Source organism: Ambystoma mexicanum, chromosome 5p (genome assembly GCF_040938575.1).
Source record: "Ambystoma mexicanum isolate Mex_15411 chromosome 5p, UKY_AmexF1_1, whole genome shotgun sequence".
In the NCBI taxonomy this organism is placed as follows: domain Eukaryota; kingdom Metazoa; phylum Chordata; class Amphibia; order Caudata; family Ambystomatidae; genus Ambystoma; species Ambystoma mexicanum.
In genome coordinates, this window is record NC_090930.1 from 1158583993 (window position 1) to 1158602459 (window position 18467).

The 18467-nt window shown below is 46.4% G+C and overlaps 1 protein-coding gene across 1 annotated transcript in view; it reads left to right on the forward strand.

Moving 5' to 3' along the window:
- CARMIL1 (capping protein regulator and myosin 1 linker 1) overlaps positions 1-18467 on the forward strand; it is a 1545633-nt gene that overhangs the window by 1437314 nt on the left and 89852 nt on the right. The gene's annotated exons all lie outside the window — the stretch shown is intronic.

Consider the following 18467-nt stretch of genomic DNA (forward strand, 5'->3'; position numbering starts at 1 on the left):
TCCATCAGGCAATCCGGTGGTGGGGTACTCGCTCCCATCTGTCGGCGGGCACGGACTTTCAGACCCCAGCTCACCAGGTGAAGGTGACCACGGACGCCTCCCTGGAAGGTTGGGGAGCGCACTCCGGAGATCTTCACGCGAGAGGCCTTTGGCTCCCGGAGGAGAAGTCACTCCACATCAACATCTTGGAGCTCCGCGCAGTGTTCTGGGCCCTCAGGTCCTTTCTTCCGTCCCTCAAGGGCAAGGTGGTGAGGATCTTCACCGACAACACCACCACGATGTTCTACATCCGGAAGCAGGGCGGAACCAGGTCCCCGGCCCTATCCAAGGAAGCCCAGGATCTGTGGCATTGGGCCGTCGCCCAACGGATGTTTCTGGTGCCTCTTCATTTGGCAGGAATAAAAAACACATTCGCCGACTCACTCAGCAGGGAGCTGCGCTCGTGCCACGAGTGGGAACTACACCAGGATCATGTGGATCGACTCTTCCGACGATGGGGCGAACCCCAAATCGATCTCTTTGCGACGATGACGAATTCCAGTTGCCGGAGGTTCGCCAGCAGGTTCCCCCAGCCGAGGAGCATGGGCGATGCTTTCTTGTTCCCCTGGGACGGCCTATTCTTTATGCGTTTCCTCCGCTGCCGTTGCTGCTCCGGCTCATCAACCAGCTCAAGAGGTCCCGGTACAGGATGATCCTCGTCGCACCGGCGTGGCCGAGACAGATCTGGTTCCCGGACCTTCTGGACTTGTCAACGTCCACACCAGTCAAGCTGCCGACAGACGCAGACCTTCTCTCCAGAGAAGGAGGTGCCATTCTTCACCACAACCCGGAGTCGCTGAACTTGCAGGCCTGGCTCCTGCAGCACTAGAGTTTGGAGGGTACGACATCCCGGCCGACTGCAGAGAGGTTCTTGCAAAGGCCAGGGCGTCCTCAACTCTCAAGTGCTATGGACATAAATGGAAGAGGTTCTCTGTCTGGTGCCGTGCACAGAGATTAACCCTCTGCGGATTACGGCCCCTCAAGTACTACCGTACCTACTGTCGCTGGCCAAAGCTCGACTGGCTCACGCCTCCATCAAAATACATCTGGCTGCAATCTCCCGATATACCAGGACTACGGGACGGGCGTCCTTGTGGTCTCATCGCCTGGTGAAAGAGTTCATGAAGGGACTATTCCGATCATTCCCGCCGGTGAAGGCTCCTGCCCCGGCTTGGGAGCTTAATGTGGTGCTGACCAGGCTCATGGGGGCCCCATTCGAGCCTATGCATTCGGCGCCTTTGAAGTTCCTGTCATGGAAGACAGCTTTCCTCGTGCCATCACCTCCGCACGACGAGTGGAAGAGATCCAGGCCCTATCTTGCAAGCCTCCATACTTGACTTTTCATGACACAAGGGTGGTGCTGAGGACGCACCCCTCCTTTATGCCCAAGGTGCCGTCGGACTTCCACCTCAACGAGCCCTTGGTGTTGCCAGTTTTCTTCCTGTCGCCTTCGTCGCTGGCCGAGAGGACTTTGCACTCGCTGGATGTAGCTAGAGCGCTGAAGTTCTACGTGGACCGCACAAAGAGTTTTCGGAAGACGTCAAAGCTGGTAGTGAACTTTGGGACTGTAAATCAAGGGAAGGCTCTCTCGAAGACTTCCATTTCCAGATGGCTCTCCGGCTGCATCATGCACTGTCACCGGTTGGCAAACCGACCGCTGCCTGGCCGTCCGAGAGCCCATTCGACCAGAGCGATCGCTGCTACCACGGCGTTCCTGTCTGGTGTGTCCCTGCTGGACATCTGCAGGGCTGCGACGTGGAGGTCGACGCACCCCTTCACAAGATTCTTCTGCGTCGATCGGGACTCCAGGGATGAGTCCACGGTCGGCCAAGCAGTGCTGCGCAACCTGTTCGCCTAAGGTGAGCCTGGTGAGGAGGTAAGAGATGCTTAATGTTGAGTTGTTGTATTGCTTAATGTTGAGCCTGTTGCCACCTCCCGTGGTTGTGCATGTGTGTACTGCTATGTATTCTCTTATTCATGAGCATGTGAATCCATGCCAGACCCCATGCTGGAGAAGGAACAAGTTACTTAACCTGTAACTGTTGTTCTTCAGCATGGGTCTGGCATGGATTCAAATGCGAACCCTCCCGCCTACCCCTCTGCGGCTCTTCACTTGGTCATACTGCCAATTTACGTGCTACCAAATCTGAGGATGGCTGCCAGAGGCGGGGCTTAGGGAGAGGGCAGTCATTGGCTGGGGGCAGTATGACCCAGAGACCAGTGATTGGTTACTACTAAGAAAGACAGATCAGAAACGAAACTGATACTGATTTTTTTTCTACACCGAGGATTCCCGGCCTGACGACGGGGAATATTCATGAGCATGTGAATCCATGCCAGACCCATGCTGGAGAACAACAGTTACAGGTAAGTAACTTGTTCTATCTGTGATTTGCTAAGGTTTAGGTGGTGCAGAGATAGTGTTTATTTCTTAACCATCTTCAGTTCATTACACATAACACGATTAGACCTATTTCATCGGGCCAATTTTGCATACGGCCCATTTGAATGCTACGTGCGTTGTGTATGCGTTCGGGGCGCGTGACGTCATCATGTCCTCATGTCATTTTCCGCGACGTGTCCAAAACTCGAACAACTAGGCAGGCTATATATTCCATAGCCTTACTAGCACTGACCAGGACTCAGCAGGAATTCAATCGCAGTGACAATTTCTTTTTGCCATTAGAGGTGAGTGGACTGACATTCCCTTACAAACTTAATTTGTACATGTTACTCGCTATCTGGGTATAACAGACAATGTGCATATTGGGTTTTTACTATTTAGGTCACACCATTTAGGGTACCTATGGCATTAGCGCACTCTAATATGATTACTAGTACGTGAAGAATTGGGTACCACTAAAGTCATCTTATTTCTGTCGCCATTTGATACCATGGCACTATCTTGATGTGACTCACTAAACAAGCAATGGCACGAGCAACTCCAGCATCCTCATCACGTTTTTGGTTTTCAATCCAGACGTGTTAAGGTTTTCAAAAATTGTTGTCACTATGGCACAATTTGCAGCTAACAGAATTAATTAAGGCTAACTTCCCGGGGCCACAATTTTTGTACTCTGTCATATATTTAGTTTCTAGGCATCACAGTCATTTCTGGACATTGACCAAGTTATGGAGTCCATTTGTTCTACAACTAATTAAGGCCAGCAATCATTTGAGCAACAATGTATTTTGCGTCCCACAGGCAGAGGACAAATCACAATTTGATGACATAATGTCATTCAGCAACTCAAGGTGAGAGGGCAATTTTTAGCCCTTTTATTTAATATATGGCAAACTAGGGAGAATCATTATCCTAACTGGCACTTCATAATTCATTTCAGATATACCTTTATCAAGGTGTTACTCTGTCGGCCTACGATTATTTATAATCTTTCCACACATGATCATCAATGGAGTAACAGCAATCATCTTTTGGTAGGATCTTTTTAACCTTCTGTCTCCATTCAGCTTACCAAGCTAGGTACCATTAGTAGCGCTTTACTGATCAATACCATTATTTTGCATTCTATCAGGTCATACTACTGTACTAGTGGAACAAGGGGTAAGCATGTACTCATTAGTACAAATGCACATTTAGTTTGTGACCCCAACCCCATGCATAACCACTCATCCACTGGTTGCATTTTTAAACTAACTGTTAACTTTTTGATAGCGGTGTTCTCGTGTTGCTCCATTTCAAATCATCACCATTTGCGGCACTACTTGTCCATCACGGGCACCATATCGATTCCTATTGCTACATCATCACTTATTATAATAGTGTAGGGTTAAATTAGGTGCTTTACTTACCTTTGTATGATTGTACTAATACTTATTGTAATACCGACATGGTTCATAGAAGAAAAATGTTTTTGTTCCTATTGCTGTGTCTTTCATTTCCGCTCTAACCGCAATCCTCAAACTGGTGTGCAGTATGTAAATCATTTCATTATCACATTTTGTTTGATTGTTTTTTCTATTTTGTATTTTCTACTTTTATTTTTTCCGATTGAAAATCGTACCTGTAATAACATCTCACATTCAAATGTATCCTTATTTCCTTTGTGTTGAAATTATTTGATCTATGTGAATTGTTTGAATATTTTTTTATTGTGAATTTTTGGGAATTGAATATGAACACAATATTTCATTATTTTGTATTGTTGGATCAGCCTTGAAAACGACCACGGTCGAAAACGTGTCGACTGACCACATTGAGAATAAATACTTAAATAAAGAAAAACCTCTGGATATACTTTGAATCAATTCAATGTTGAATACCGTATATTGATTTGTAGTGGACAGTGCATGAATCACCACTACTGTATTCAATCATTCTTACAAAATGTTCAAGTCCTTTTTTTGGGTGGGTCTTGTGGTGGGGTGAACGCTGCCTGTCAATATTTCATCAATAAGAGTGGTCTGAAGCGCATGGGTATCTTCTATTATAACCCAATCAGATTATTCCCCTACTCTGAATATTATTTGGCTGTACCGTCCACCACAACCTATGTCTTGTTTTGAATCACAGGTTTCTGCATTATTGGCTTGCTTCACGACATCAAATTCAAGGTCGTTGGTTCTGTGAGACTTTAATTATTGGGCTAATAATACCAAATCGATTCCTATTGCTATATCATCACTTATTATAATAGTTTAGGGTTAAATTAGGTGCTTTACTTACCTTTGTATGATTGTACTAATACTTATTGTAATACCGACATGGCTCATAGAAGAAAAACATGTTTTTGGTCCTATTGCTGTGTCTTTCATTTCTGCTGTACCCACAATCCTCAAACTGGTGTGCGGTATGTAAATCATTTCATTATTTTATAATGTTTGATTGTTTTTTCTATTTTGTATTTTCTACTTATTTTTTTCCGATTGATAATCGTACCTGCAATAACATATCACATTCATATATATCCTTATTTCCTTTGTGTTGAAATTATTTTATCCATGTGAATTGTTTGAATATTTTGTTATTGTGAATTTTTGGAATTGAATATGAACACTATGTTATTATTTTTTATTGTTTTATCAGTCTTGAAAACGACCAAGGTCTAAACACATGTCGGCTGACCACATTGAGAATAAATACTTTACTCAAGAAAAACATCCAGATATACTTTGAATCAATTCAATTTTGAATACCGTACATTGATTTGTAGTGGACAGTGTGGGAATCGCCACTACCGTATTCAATCATTCTAACTAATATTCAAAGTAGAGTTGGTATTGATCTGAAGTTTAATGTGTAGAGTTTCACAATAGTCTAAAGAAAGCAACTGAGTGTTATGAATATCAAGATGCGATAAATAATAGCAAAACCCCCTAACCCCCTTAGCAATAGTACGATCTTCGCTCAAATTTGTATTCCCTCGACGTGTAGCCAATAGAGCGGCATGAGAGGCAGCCGAGTATAGCTAAGATTCAAAGATGGAAAGGAGATCAAGATTTTGAGAAGCAATATAGTTGGCTCCCTCTGTAGGATATTTCACCAACAACCAAGTATTTAGTAAAGCACATCGAAGTGAGTAAGGAGAAGGAACAATCGCATTATGTCCATTTTTATATTGTTTGGGGGAATACCCCTAAATCCAGAAACAACTGGACAGGCTACATCTATATCTGCAATAGCAGACCGCTCTCCTCCTCCATCAACAACAGTAGGGAAACCATCAGGGTGCATTCCACTAAGGGCATGGCTATGGCACAGCACTACAAAGAGTTGAGTCAGGCAGCGACTTGGACATCACTCTACACATTCACAAAACACTACTGTCTGGGTGTGCCGATGACGCCCGGTTTGGAAGAGCGGTGTTACAGAGCTTTCTTGTTTGAGACTTTCATCCCGCTTCCATATACTGTATTGCTTCGGGGGTCTATCTGATGAGGGATCTGCGGGAGAATGTAATCCATTGAAGGAGAAATTAATCCTGCAGATTCCTCATCGCCCTCCCATCCTACCTCGCTATGAAAGTGGTCTGTTGCAGTTCCTGGTTTCTGGTTTCTCTCTGCTAATGGAACAAAAACTTTAAGGTTGTGGTGTTTGGTTACGCATATTCTGTACTTTACTGATTGTGTACTATCTTCCTGGTGCTCACAGTACCGTGGCTGTTCCTCACAAAAAGGTGTTTTTTGGCTTCTCTTGAGCCGAATCCTTTTGGATTCTCCCTTCGTGGCTTCTGAGCTCAGGGGAAAAATGGTGGGGAAGGGAGGTACGTGGCGTATTGAAGGATTATATGTGCTGCCAATGTCACGTCCGGAGTTGAGGAGTGGTGTGGCCGCGTCAAGAGGAGTCAATGGTTGATGCTGAGTCGTACTACGCCTCCTGTTGAAAGGTTTCCGAGCAGCTGACGCAGGAAGTGATATCTATCAGGCGGGGAATCTGCGGAAGAATCTATAGAAAGAACATTACTGGTAAATAATTTCTCCTTTTCAGTGTTAATCTAGACTAAGTTATCTTAAGCGTTCTTCTCTGATGACTCTGACAAACTGATCTAGGGATAGGAGGGCTCTACCATAAGCTCAGATCACTAGTGGTACCATATCTCTTAAAGTGGCCAAGTAACAAACTATCCTTGGGAGTGTTATGTATTCCCTTGGTGTGGAAGACGTTTGGCAACTAGCAAACTCCACTTCCAGGTATGTCTCATTGATTTCAATGGCTCATAAACCATACTCCGGTATTAACCTCCTACTGGCCAAGCACTCAATTTGCGAATGTGCATTACAACTTACAGACCATGTTCCAGTCTCCATGTCCTGTGATTTATTTTCCTCTAGACGATTGAAGATTCACCTAGCGTCTCAATCCCCTACTCCTCAGATCTGCCAAATTTGAATAGAAGATATGTCAGGAAATAAAAAAAACATTGCTGACAAAACCTTGGGCTTGGTGTGACTTGCAAACTTGATCTGTTGTTCAGACAAAAGCACAATGATAAGGATTCCATAAGGACATTGTCTGAAAAACGACAAAAATGTGAGGAAGAAGAAAAAAAGAAATATTACTCCTAGCCAAGGCATCTTCCCCCTTGAACCTAAAGACCTTGCAAATATTTGCGCTTCTCAGAAAACCATCAATAGACCCTGCAACCTCAGCAACTACTGTACCATCTCCCTTTTTCCCTTCCTAGGTAAGATCCCGAGCGAAAGCAGTAGCTACACAAAACCTGCAACACATTGATTCCAACAACATCCTTCGGTCCTACCAATCTGACTTCAGACCAAGAGGCAGCACAGAAACGGCTACTATCAAGGTGATCGATTCCCTTAAAATCCTTGATGATGCCCATGCTTGCCTTCTGGTTCCCCTTGATCTGTCAGCAGCATTTGACACAGTAGACCACCAGACATTCACCACAATCTACACTGCTTTATGGAGATCAGCGAGATCATCCTCAGCTGGTTCAAATTCTACCTTGCTATTCGTCACCAATTTGTACAAATGTATTCCTCAGCTCACCAGCTCTACCCATCACATATGGGATATCCTCTCGCCTTGATCTTTAATCTTTACTTGTAACCGGTCAGAACCCTCCTGGCTTAACACAACATCGCCATTACGAAGATGACGACTTAGCTGTACCTCAAGATATCCTAACCAAAAAAGTGATTGGTGGAAGGTTTTGAATAAATCTGAACCACTGGCATTGCTCTGTCTGGTCAACCTTCCACACCACCGTTTCTTTCAAAGGGGTAGAGCCATGTACAAATCAGTCACGTACTGCCACCAATGGGAGCAGCCTAGCCTGAACTGCTAGGCTAGGTCCCCTCTGCATGGAAACACTAGCAACCCCAGACATGTTTTGGTCTTGTTGGGTCTCATCAGTTAGGTGCTGCTTAGTTCCCTTTGACGCAGCGAGCAAGGGATCCATGTCTGGCCATACCCTCTCTCACACAGCCGAAACATTTCTGGGGATTTTTGTGGTCTCGTGCAGAAGGGATGTGATCTATCAGTTTGGGCTGGACTGCACCGTTTGAGGTGTGACCGAGCCTTATTTACATATGGTCAATCCCTTTCTGTAATGGCTTGGCAGGCTGAAAAACAATATGATTTGATATGGCATTTATAACACGCCTGTACACAAGTGTTTCTATGCGCGAAAGGACAGGGGGGGACAGTGAAGACAAAACAACGATCTTACTAGGCCCTGTGTCATTCAGATCGCGCAAGTGCAGGGAGAGGATGGGGAGAAGTGCCAAAAGGTGGGGGGGGGCGATGGAGAAGTGCAGGTAATCAAATAGTGCAACCAGCTGGTTGCTCAGTGCAGGCAAAGGAAAGTGCAGCTAGCGGGTGGCTCTAAGTGGCTCTAAGTGCAGAGAGAGGGTATTGTAGGGGTACAGATACAAACCACAAGTGCTGTGGGAGCCAGGCGGCAGTGCAAGGTAGGTGCAGCTGGACAAGCAAGGACCTGTGTCCAAGTTCAGAGGGTGGCCAGGTGACCAGTGCATGGACCAGACGGGTCATCAGCATGGGAGAGTGTGAAGGGGTTAACCAGGAGAAGGTGAGCCCTGAGGGAGAAAGAGTATCTGGCGGTCAGGTGGGTGGTGGAGGCACACAGGTATTACCTCCTGGGATGACATTTCACTCTAGTGATGGATCACACACCATTGGTCTGGTTAGCGAGACACAAAGATACAAACCCCAGAATACTAAGATGGTTTCTGTCCTACAACCTTTTTCATTTCAAACCATCCACCACCCAGGACGATTGATGGCACAAGCAGACTTTGTCACGCGCCATGCCCTTCCTGAACGTAAGGGCCTAGAGAGGGGGGGGGGTCTGTGAAGGGGTTAACCAGGACAAGGTGAGCCCAGAGGGAAAAGGTGGCAACACAGGGCATCATGGCGGGGAAGGGGTGCGTAGATAACTGCAAGAGGAGGGACAATGGGGAATGATGGAGGGGAGATGCAAAGAATCAGAAGTGGGCATCTGGAAGCAAAGTGACTTTCCTCTAACGTTTTGCTGGTTTGTTACAGGCGGCGCGCGGGGAAGAAGGAGCTTTTGAATGGGCATATTGAGGCCCCGCCGAGCGAAGTGATTCCTGAGGGATAAATTGTTATAAACAATCAGCCACGTTGGGCTGATGGGAGAGAAGTGAAATTGTTTGGCAGCGACGCCGGCAGAGTGAAGCAGCCGAGTGTTTTGTTTGTAAAAGGTTGTCACGGGAGACCGGGGGCGTATCTGATGAGGCTCGCGTTCGGAGCCGAGTTGCTGAGGTAAAAGAAAAGCAACTTCATAACACGCTGTGGCCGCCAGAGGGAAGCGGACACAAAGTGTACTGCATTTGAACTTCACCAGAAGTGATTCAAAGTGAAACTGACATGCTTGAAAGTAATTTCATAACACGCCCCAGCCACCGGAGGGAAACGGACACAAAGCGTATTGTCTTTGAACATAATCATAAGTGAATCGAAGTAAAACTGACACGCTCGCTCTCAGAGCCGTGTCACTGAGGCAGAAGGAGAAATGAAAAAGTAAACAAACACCGCCAGAGATAAGCGGCCACTAGGAATTCAAACGGGTGATTGTTTTCAAGGGAAATGCTTTATTGAAATTGACTTTTCCAACAAGCCGGGTTGCGTAGATGCAGATGTATGCTGAATGAAGTTAAAATAGAAAAGAAATTACGCCAGCAGGGAAATCCTATCCTGCATGCAGTGGGACACAGTAACTGAGTTGGATATCCACTTAATTTCCCAGTTTTGTTCTCCAAGTTAACTGTTGAAACCTATGAGAGGCTGAAGAAGGGTCAAGCCCCTCACCAGAGTCAAAGTTAAAGACATTATTGAATCGGACTACCGTTAAGCACACGAAGGAGGGATGAGCCTCTAAGTATTCTAAGAATTGAAAAATAAGAACTGTACAGTTTTCCTCAGCAGATCTAAACCACTAAACCAGCCTTTAATCCACTGAACAGATTAGAAGAATAAAGGTTCTTATGAGATAATCAATCTACGGTAGTTGTCATTATTTCTCCACTCAGTAGTTGTGACAGAGAGGAAGAGAGAAAGCGGAGGCGAAGGGGAAGGTCTATAGTTGCTTCCGGAACCAGCAGTGGTCTGCTCAAGTTTGAGAGAAGAAGGGAGGCTGTTCCAGAGGGAGGCTCCAGCCGAAGAAAGAAATCTGCCCCAAACTCTCTGCTTGGAAAAGCGACTGACCCTCAGAGAGTTGGAGGTGGATGAGCGCAGAGCTCGAGAAGGGAGGTTTTTAGGAAGAGAACGGCACAGGCAGTGTGGTCCCAGGCCCCAGAAAGCCTTGTGAACAATGCAAAGGGTCTTCAACTTGATCCTTGCCACCACTGGGAGCCAGTGAAGAGATTTCAGTGCTGAAGAGATACGATCCCTGGACTTGAGACCAAGGACAAGGCTTGTAGTCCTGTTATGGATAAGTTGTAGAGGACGGAGAGTAGAGGCAGGAAGATTTAGAAAGAGGCTGTTGCAGTAGTCCAGCCTAGAGAGGACCAGAGCTCTGGAGACCATGAGCTTCTGGGGGAAAGCGAGGAAACAAAGAATACATCTGAGGAGGTGCAGCTGATAGTTTGACTTCTTGGAGATGTCAGAGATGTGAGGCGAGAAGGAGAGGGTGGAGTTGAAGATGACCCCAGGTTTCCTAGCCTCACAGGTGGGAGAAGGCCCAGAGTGGGGAAAGGAGGGAGCTGGTGTTCCGATGAGGAGGATCTCAGTCTTACTGGCATTAAGGCAAAGATCATTGGCGGCACACCACTCCTGGATTGCGTAAAGAAAGTCTGGAATGAGAGAAGGAGTAGAGACTACTGAGGGGAGCCTGAAAGAGAGCTGGGTGTCATCCACAAAATACTGAAAGTTGGGGCAGAGAGTAGCGATGCAGTGGGCAAGAGGTACCAGGTATTGGTTGAACAGCCAGGGAGAGAGGTTAGACCCCTGGGGTAGACCACAGGTGGCGAGAGAGATGGAAGAGAGGAAGGACCCCAGCTGGACCTGGGACGGTCGATAGGTGAGAAAGGAGGCCAGCCAGGCCAGAGTAGGATGGCATGGTTGACCGTATCAAAGGCAGAAGAGAGATCCAGGAGAATGAGGACAGAAGGATGGTTAGAATCAAGGTTAGAGAGCAGGTCTTCATGGATGTTCAGGAGCGCAGTTTCCGTGCTTCTGGCAGCTCTGAAGTCAGGCTGTTGGTCCTTGAGACCACCAACAGATTCAGTGTGAAGATTAAGCTGGGAGATGGCCAGCTTTTCCAAGAGTTTGCCCAGGAAAGGAGTGATAGAGATCGGGTGATAGTTAGCCAGAGAGGAAAGATCGGCAGAGGGCTTCTTGAGGGGGTGCACATGGGGGTGCTTAAAGGGGGAGGGGATGGTTCCATTGGCAAAAGAGTGATTGCAGAAATCGACCAGGGCTGGAGCAAGGGTGTCGATGTGGTCCTTGATGGTTCTGGAGAAACAGGGAAGAACCTATTTTGACGAGACTTTCATAGATCGGACTTGTCTAGAAACATTGTCAGGGGTAAACAAGGGAAGGGAATAGAAGGGAGGAGGAGAGGAGACCACAGGTGGAGGAGGAGGAAGAGGAAAAGGAAGAGAGGGTGGACAGAATGTCCTTAGTTTTAGTGATGATATGAGAAGCCAAGACCGTACAGAGTGCCTTGGAGGGAACACGAGAGGTAGAGACTGCAGCAAGGTTGGCCAGCTCCTTGCAGATTTTAAAGAGTTCGGCTGACTTGTTAGACCCAGCAGAGACGCAGGCTTGGATGTGTGCTCTCTTCTTGGCGAGGACAGAGAGTCTGTACTGCCTTTGGAGCAGGCGGCAGGCCAGTTTGTCAGAGAGTGTACCTGTGGCCCTCCACTTCCTCTCAGCCACCCAGCACTTGCCTTTGAAGGTGACGAGGTCGGAATCGTACCAAGAGTTGCACTTGGATTTGGGCTTCAAGCAAATCCTCATGATAGGGGCAAGTACATCAAGTGTGTCAGAGATAGAAAGATGGGGGTTAGAAAGGGCTGTGTCAGGATGTGAGTCAGCCAAAGGTGCAGAAGGAGGGGAGAAAGTGGCGGCGAAAGCCTCAACTGACACATGCTTCATGGGTCGGATGACCGAGAAGGTAGGTGGCAGTGCTGGGGTCGGCTTGGCCTGAGGGGTAGAGAGAGAGAGAGAGATGGGAGGAAAGGAGAAAGTGATCACTCCAGGAGAGAGGAGTGGTGAAAAGGTTAGAGAGGGGGAGGTCTGAGGAGATCAGAACATCCAGGGTGTGCCCTGCAGAGTGAGTTGGGCCTGAGGGAAGTATATATATAGAGAAAGGGAGTCACAAAGTTTGTGAAAGTGTCCTGCAGAAGGACCTGAAGCATCCAAGTGGATGTTGAGGTCTCTGAGGAGGAGAAGTTGATAAGGCGCGGAAAGCATCTATCAAAAATGAGGAGGTTGGCCTGAGGGCCTTGGACCAGGACGGTGCCATTTAGGTAAACATTAATGATGGTCTTGGAGGAGTGGAAAGGGGCCAGGAGGGCCTCTCAGCGGGTGCCACCATTAATGGGTGAAGAGGAAAATGGAGAGAGGACAGAGACCATATGGGGGTCCATAGGCCTGGAGAGGGAACGACAAAGAGGATGTCGGTAAGGGTCTGTCTGGAGGAAGCACTGGTGTAGGTATCAGCAATAGGGAGGCCTGGGTTGGAGACCAGGCTATCCCTTTTGAACTTCTTCCTGCCGGACTTAGTGAGAGGGATAGGATAGTCGATGGAATAGCAGTTAAAAACAAGATAGGAGAGACACAGAGCACCATAGATGGTGCAGAAGGGAGAGTCGGGTGTGGGGGGGTGGAGCGTATAGTGGTGGGGGGGAACACTAGGGAGAAGAGGGGCACGCAGAGGACCGAACAAAGAAAGAAAACAGATGCAGAATACAGACAAGTCAGTTGCCAAGGGAACCTAGAAGTAAAAATGGACACAGCAGGCATTCAGGCTACCAAGGGGAAACAGAACGAAAGAACCGAAAGATCACTTGAACCCAGAATAAGGAAGAAACAGCAGGGATGCAGGCACTACAATCTGAGAAAAAACAGCCGTGGATAACAAGAACGACAAGGGAATGCACGCAATCGAGGATTATGAGTGGAATACGCGTAGCTCAGGGTGCTAGGGAACGCACGCAGCCTAGGGCGGCCAATGGACAGGAGCGTTGACCAGAGCTGTTGCTTTGGTTAAGATTCATTCTAAACTTTCCAGCCATCACCTTTTGCTTTTGCTTATGTCACCCTCAGTGGGACGGGTATGCCCAGACATGGGTCTCTGGTCTTCTGGGCCTAGAGACCCAACCTACTCCTCACTGATGACACCCAACGAGGCTGAAACATGTCTGGGGATGCTTGTGGTCCCGTGCAGTAGGGATGTGATCTAGCAGTGTTGCTGGACTTCCCCTATTGGGGTGGGACCAAGCCTGATGTGCATATGGTATTTCCCCTTCTGTAGTGACTTGGCTGTCTGAAAAACAATGGACCAGAGGGTTGACCAGAGCTGTGTCAGTGGTTAAGATTAATTCTAAACCTTCCAGACATCACCTTTTGGTTTTCCTCCAGATAGACTCAACAGAAGACATCCACAGGCTCAATGCCTGCCTCACATTGATTGACAAGACTGAATTACTACAGTTTACCAACAACACCCAATCCTCTGACATCCAGATCTGGCCCTCTGCTATGAGCCTCAAGGGCGTCACACCCCAGCTCGCCACCTGCACCAAGTCACTTGGGTTCAACATTGACAGACACCTCTCCTTCAAACAGCACATAGTGAGGAAGATACACATGGCTTGGTACCAACTTTCTCCCCTGCAGAAAACCAAGCCCTTCATCGCAGAACACAACTTAAAATCTGCTGTCCATGCATTGGTCCTCGGATGGCGGCAGTGCCCTTTTGGAAGGCCTTCCAGAAGCTACCCTGGCACTCCTGTGATGTGTCCTGTAAATGCCTCTGCAAATTTGTCCACATCCCGATCGCATGAAACTGCACTGGCTCCCATTCCAAGCATGTATCATCTTCAAATCCTGCTGTATCACCTACCAGGCTGTTGCCCTGAAGTCTCTAATTTACCTCACTGAGAAACCCAGCTTCTCCGGAGGCCTACCATCCAACAAAGTAGGGAAATGTGCAGACTTCAACTCTACCAGTGCAGGAAGGAAAGAACCATAAGACGGGTCTTCTCAGTCTATGCCCCAAGACTCTGGTACCTCCTTCCCATCAACACCAGACTCCCCCTCTTGCTTCTACTTTTAAGGAAGGAGCTCAACACCTTCCTTTTCCCATAATGGCTCCTCCCTAACACCTAGGTCCACACACCCTTCACTCCCCACCATACCTGAGACTGGGTAATCTGCTCCCCACTTTCCTCCCCTGGTTGCTTGTAGATCCTTTGCTGTCAAATTGTCCACCCTCCAACTCCCAAATTGTTTGTATCTCTGCTTCCTTCGCTGTGCCCTTCCCCCTATGATTTGCTACCCTTTCTGTTGCTTCCCAGAGCGAGCTCCACGCTCAATAAATATAATAATAATAATAATCATAATAATAATAATGCCCCCTCCATGGAGAAATTGAAATAGCTTAATACAAGGTCAATACATTTTACAATAACAAGGTAGCACAATCGTTACTTGAGACAGGAAGCCAATAACTGAAAGGGTGTTGAGAGTGGTGGCAATAGTTTTCTTTTAAACTGAAAAAACTTGAAACCTCTAAAAGATCTTGCTGTAAAAAGTCCTGAATGATGAATGAAGTATTGCATACATTTTACATGAAACTCTTCAAGTCACCAAAGGTCAATTAATTTCTGAAAAACTTAAGTCAGGCAAAATCTAGTAATACAAGCAGCAGGGATACACTAAACTGAAACATCAGAATAAATTAACGCTTCCAAACTATCCAGTTGTGAAAATTACTGACACTGTTTCCGGACCGGCTCACTTCCAGTCTGCCGGTAGGGACTGTGAACTACAGTTCAGGCCCCTACCGGCAGATTTTTCACTGAAGCAGCAACAGTGTTACTGACAGTGTTCAGTGCTCAGGGTTCCCATTCCCGTGGCGTTCCATGGGACTTCACGGGAATGGGAACTTACCGTTCCTCAGCCGCCTGTGATATCCTGGTAGCACTGGGATGTCAGGTGGTGGAAACGGTAAGACGAGGTTGTCGGTAGCAACCTCGTAATAAGGGCCACTGACGCCTTTGCAAGTAACGTTTTCAAAATGCTCTCTCTCAATACATTTGTTGGAAGTCTTTTATGAGGCTCTTCGCGCCAACATTCTTCTGACATCCATGAAACTGGCCCACATACTGCTCATCCCCAAGCCATTTGGGCATAAGTTACAATGTGCTAACTTCAGACCGATATCCTTGATGAAGTGTGATGCCCGGCTGCTGACAAAATGGTCTGAGCGGCTGTACTGAACAATGTGATCTCTGAAATAATTGCGTTTCAAAAGCTCTCGCATCATTTGTCAGGTTCTAGATAAAATCCAATATATCCAGGAGAAAAACGTCCATCCCATGTGGATCTTTTTAGATGCAGAGACATAAGTCAATCATGTTAGCTGGGAACATCTCCCTAAGACCATGACTATGACGCTTTTGGGTGTCCACTTCTGCAAGGATTTCAGGTCACTGCACTCAAGATCCGCAAACAAGATGAACACCAATGGGTTGCGATCTCGTGGAATAGCTGTCAGTCGCATCACCCGACACGAATCATCTAATTCATGATTATTATAATTATTATGGTATTTAATGAGGGCTGACATAGCTCCGGGAAACAATGGAGTGCTTTACAATCATAGGGGAAGAAAATGGTGAGGAAGCAGAACAACAAAGGAAAGGGGGGCTAACAGGAGTAGGAGTGGGCAGGCAGTTTGGTAGCAGGGGATCTACCTGCATTCAGGGGAGGAAATCACCCAGAGATCAACCATTCACAGGTAGGGTGTGTGAACCTAGGTGCTATGGAGGAGCAATTAATGTAGCACTAGAGCCTCTGGCGATCTCCGTCAGGGCCAACAATCACTTCAAATGACTTTTTATAGGCAATCAAGAATGTTTTTTATGTGGATGATATGCTTCTAATTGTGTCCTTCCCCCCAACCTCCACCCCAGCTATCCTCAATGAAGGTAAATGCTTCAATCAGTCTGCCGGACTCATGTCTCATGCTGACATCCATACTCATTAACAGGATCAACTATTAAAACTGGGTGATTAGATGGACCCAAAGAAATCAAGTACCTTGGCCCTCCCATTACATGTAGTGCTAAATATGTGCTAACCAATGACCCATTAAGGGACCTTAAACACAAATAGGGAGAACTAGACATATGACAACACTTAACCTGGGAATGAATCTGGGTCAGTTCAATGCTATAGAGATGATCATCCTTACAAGAATTCTGTCCTTTTTTCATAAATTGCACGTAACCTGTGCAGAAAACATTTATTCTAGGATTGAGAGCACCCTGAACAAATTTATTTGGCACCCTAAGATGCAGCCTCTTTTCTCAATGGGGTTAGCTAAAGCCTACCACCCCGACTTGGAATCTTCAGCTCCCCAGACTGAAAGACTGACATTTGGCCTGCATCCCTCAACCTACTCGACACTGGTGCTATGCACCCAACTCTGAAACCCTGAGGTGGGTCGACATTGAAAAGGCTGTCCTTAAAAGACGCGCACCTATTGGAAGACCTCTTTGCAGCAAACATTAGCTCCCTATGTCCTCCCCTAAGCATGGTGAGGTATGTCAATACCTTGTTCAAGAAAGTATGCAAGTCCATTCCAATAAATATGCATTCCGCCAACCTAAGGGGCAATAGATCAATTGCTATGGCCCTTAACATGTCATGTTGTAAGATCTGGTCCTCACAGTATGCATACAATCGTCCATTTTGATGGACCAATGCGAGCAAAAGTGCTTAACCAGGCTAATAAAGGAGGTTCCACTGCCAAAATAGAAATCCTGTTGTATCTTCTGATCAAATGATGCCTTGAGTCATCTGTGGAGCGGTCAGTCCTACAATTGTCTCTCAAATAAAATGAGAAACCTTCTCCGCTTCTCATCAGCCTCGCGGAATGCATCTTCCATTATATTCCAAATGCTGCTCTTGCCATCAGAATCCCCATTAGCTCACCCAGGTTTGAATAGGGAGGAGCAGTTAGGCGAGGATATCTCTCAAATAGGCAGGCAAAGCCATCTCTGAGAGGCTGGTAAGGTCAGCTAGAAGTTTCAACAAGTATGCATCCAACAACGTATTCGCAGCAGTGTGTACTGGTTACCAAAGAAGATGCATTTGCTCCACACAACCTCCTCTCAAATGATCACTGCTGGAGATGTAACATCCCTTATTCAGCACTTGTCTAGTCTTACTCTGCCCAAAACAATGAACCTATATATTGACACCATACTGTTGCCATAGTCTGTGTTGATGGCTGAAAGCTTACTGCCCTCCTAAAAGTATGTGTCGAGACATGGAAGCCCAAGGGCGACTTGCAAGTTGAGAACTGGCTATCCAACATGCGTGACTTGGCTACCATTTGAAGACTTTGATTTTCAATTAAGGACCGCAAAATTGAATTTCATATAATCTGGAGTGACTTCATCTCACTGTCCTATGTTTAACTGTGCATAATGCATTATGGCGCTCCTTCTTCTATACTCCGGACTACTAATAGTCCACCCAGCATCTTATTCGTACAATGTTTTAGAAATGTATATTGTCACCTGTGATGCAATGCTAATTAAAACGTACTCAATTTACACTCATTATTTTTAGCACTCTGTAAACTGTATTTCCTAAAAACGTGCCAAAGAATATAATTTAAAAGGTCAGCTTCATAAAAAACAAGAATTGTCAATGCCAACAGTTTGGGCTTTTGTGTAGGCATGTGAAAAGCACTTGCTAAGCCCTGCAGTAGTGGTATTAACTGGCCAATGATGGTAGCAGGTGCAAAATGGTGGGAATACCTGGTCATCCAATAGCAGTGCCTGGCAAATGCCTAATACTTAAACGCAAGCCAGAACTCTTGGCTTTGCCAATGCTCGTTTATAGCAGGACTTCAGGGAAGGGCACACATGGTGCTTATACATTGAGTGGCTGAAGGCAGACCTGGTTAAGACATTTTTATTACAACTGTACACTTTTACCACTCCAATTTTGTCATTAACTCTCAGAAGACTGCTTTGAGAAAACACTGGCAGGCACTTGGAGTGCAAAGTTCGATGGTAAGGCTTGATTAAAGTGAGCTCAGAGTTCCCATGAGAAGCTGTTTTGAACAGGGAGTGGCATGAACTGGGTGGGAATGGCCATAGGGCTTAGCATGGCCATGGGAAGCCAAATGGAGGGACACATAACCAAACAACACCTACAACTGTGTGTCTCTCTTCATATGTCATTTCTCCCTACCTGTACTGAATGCAATAGT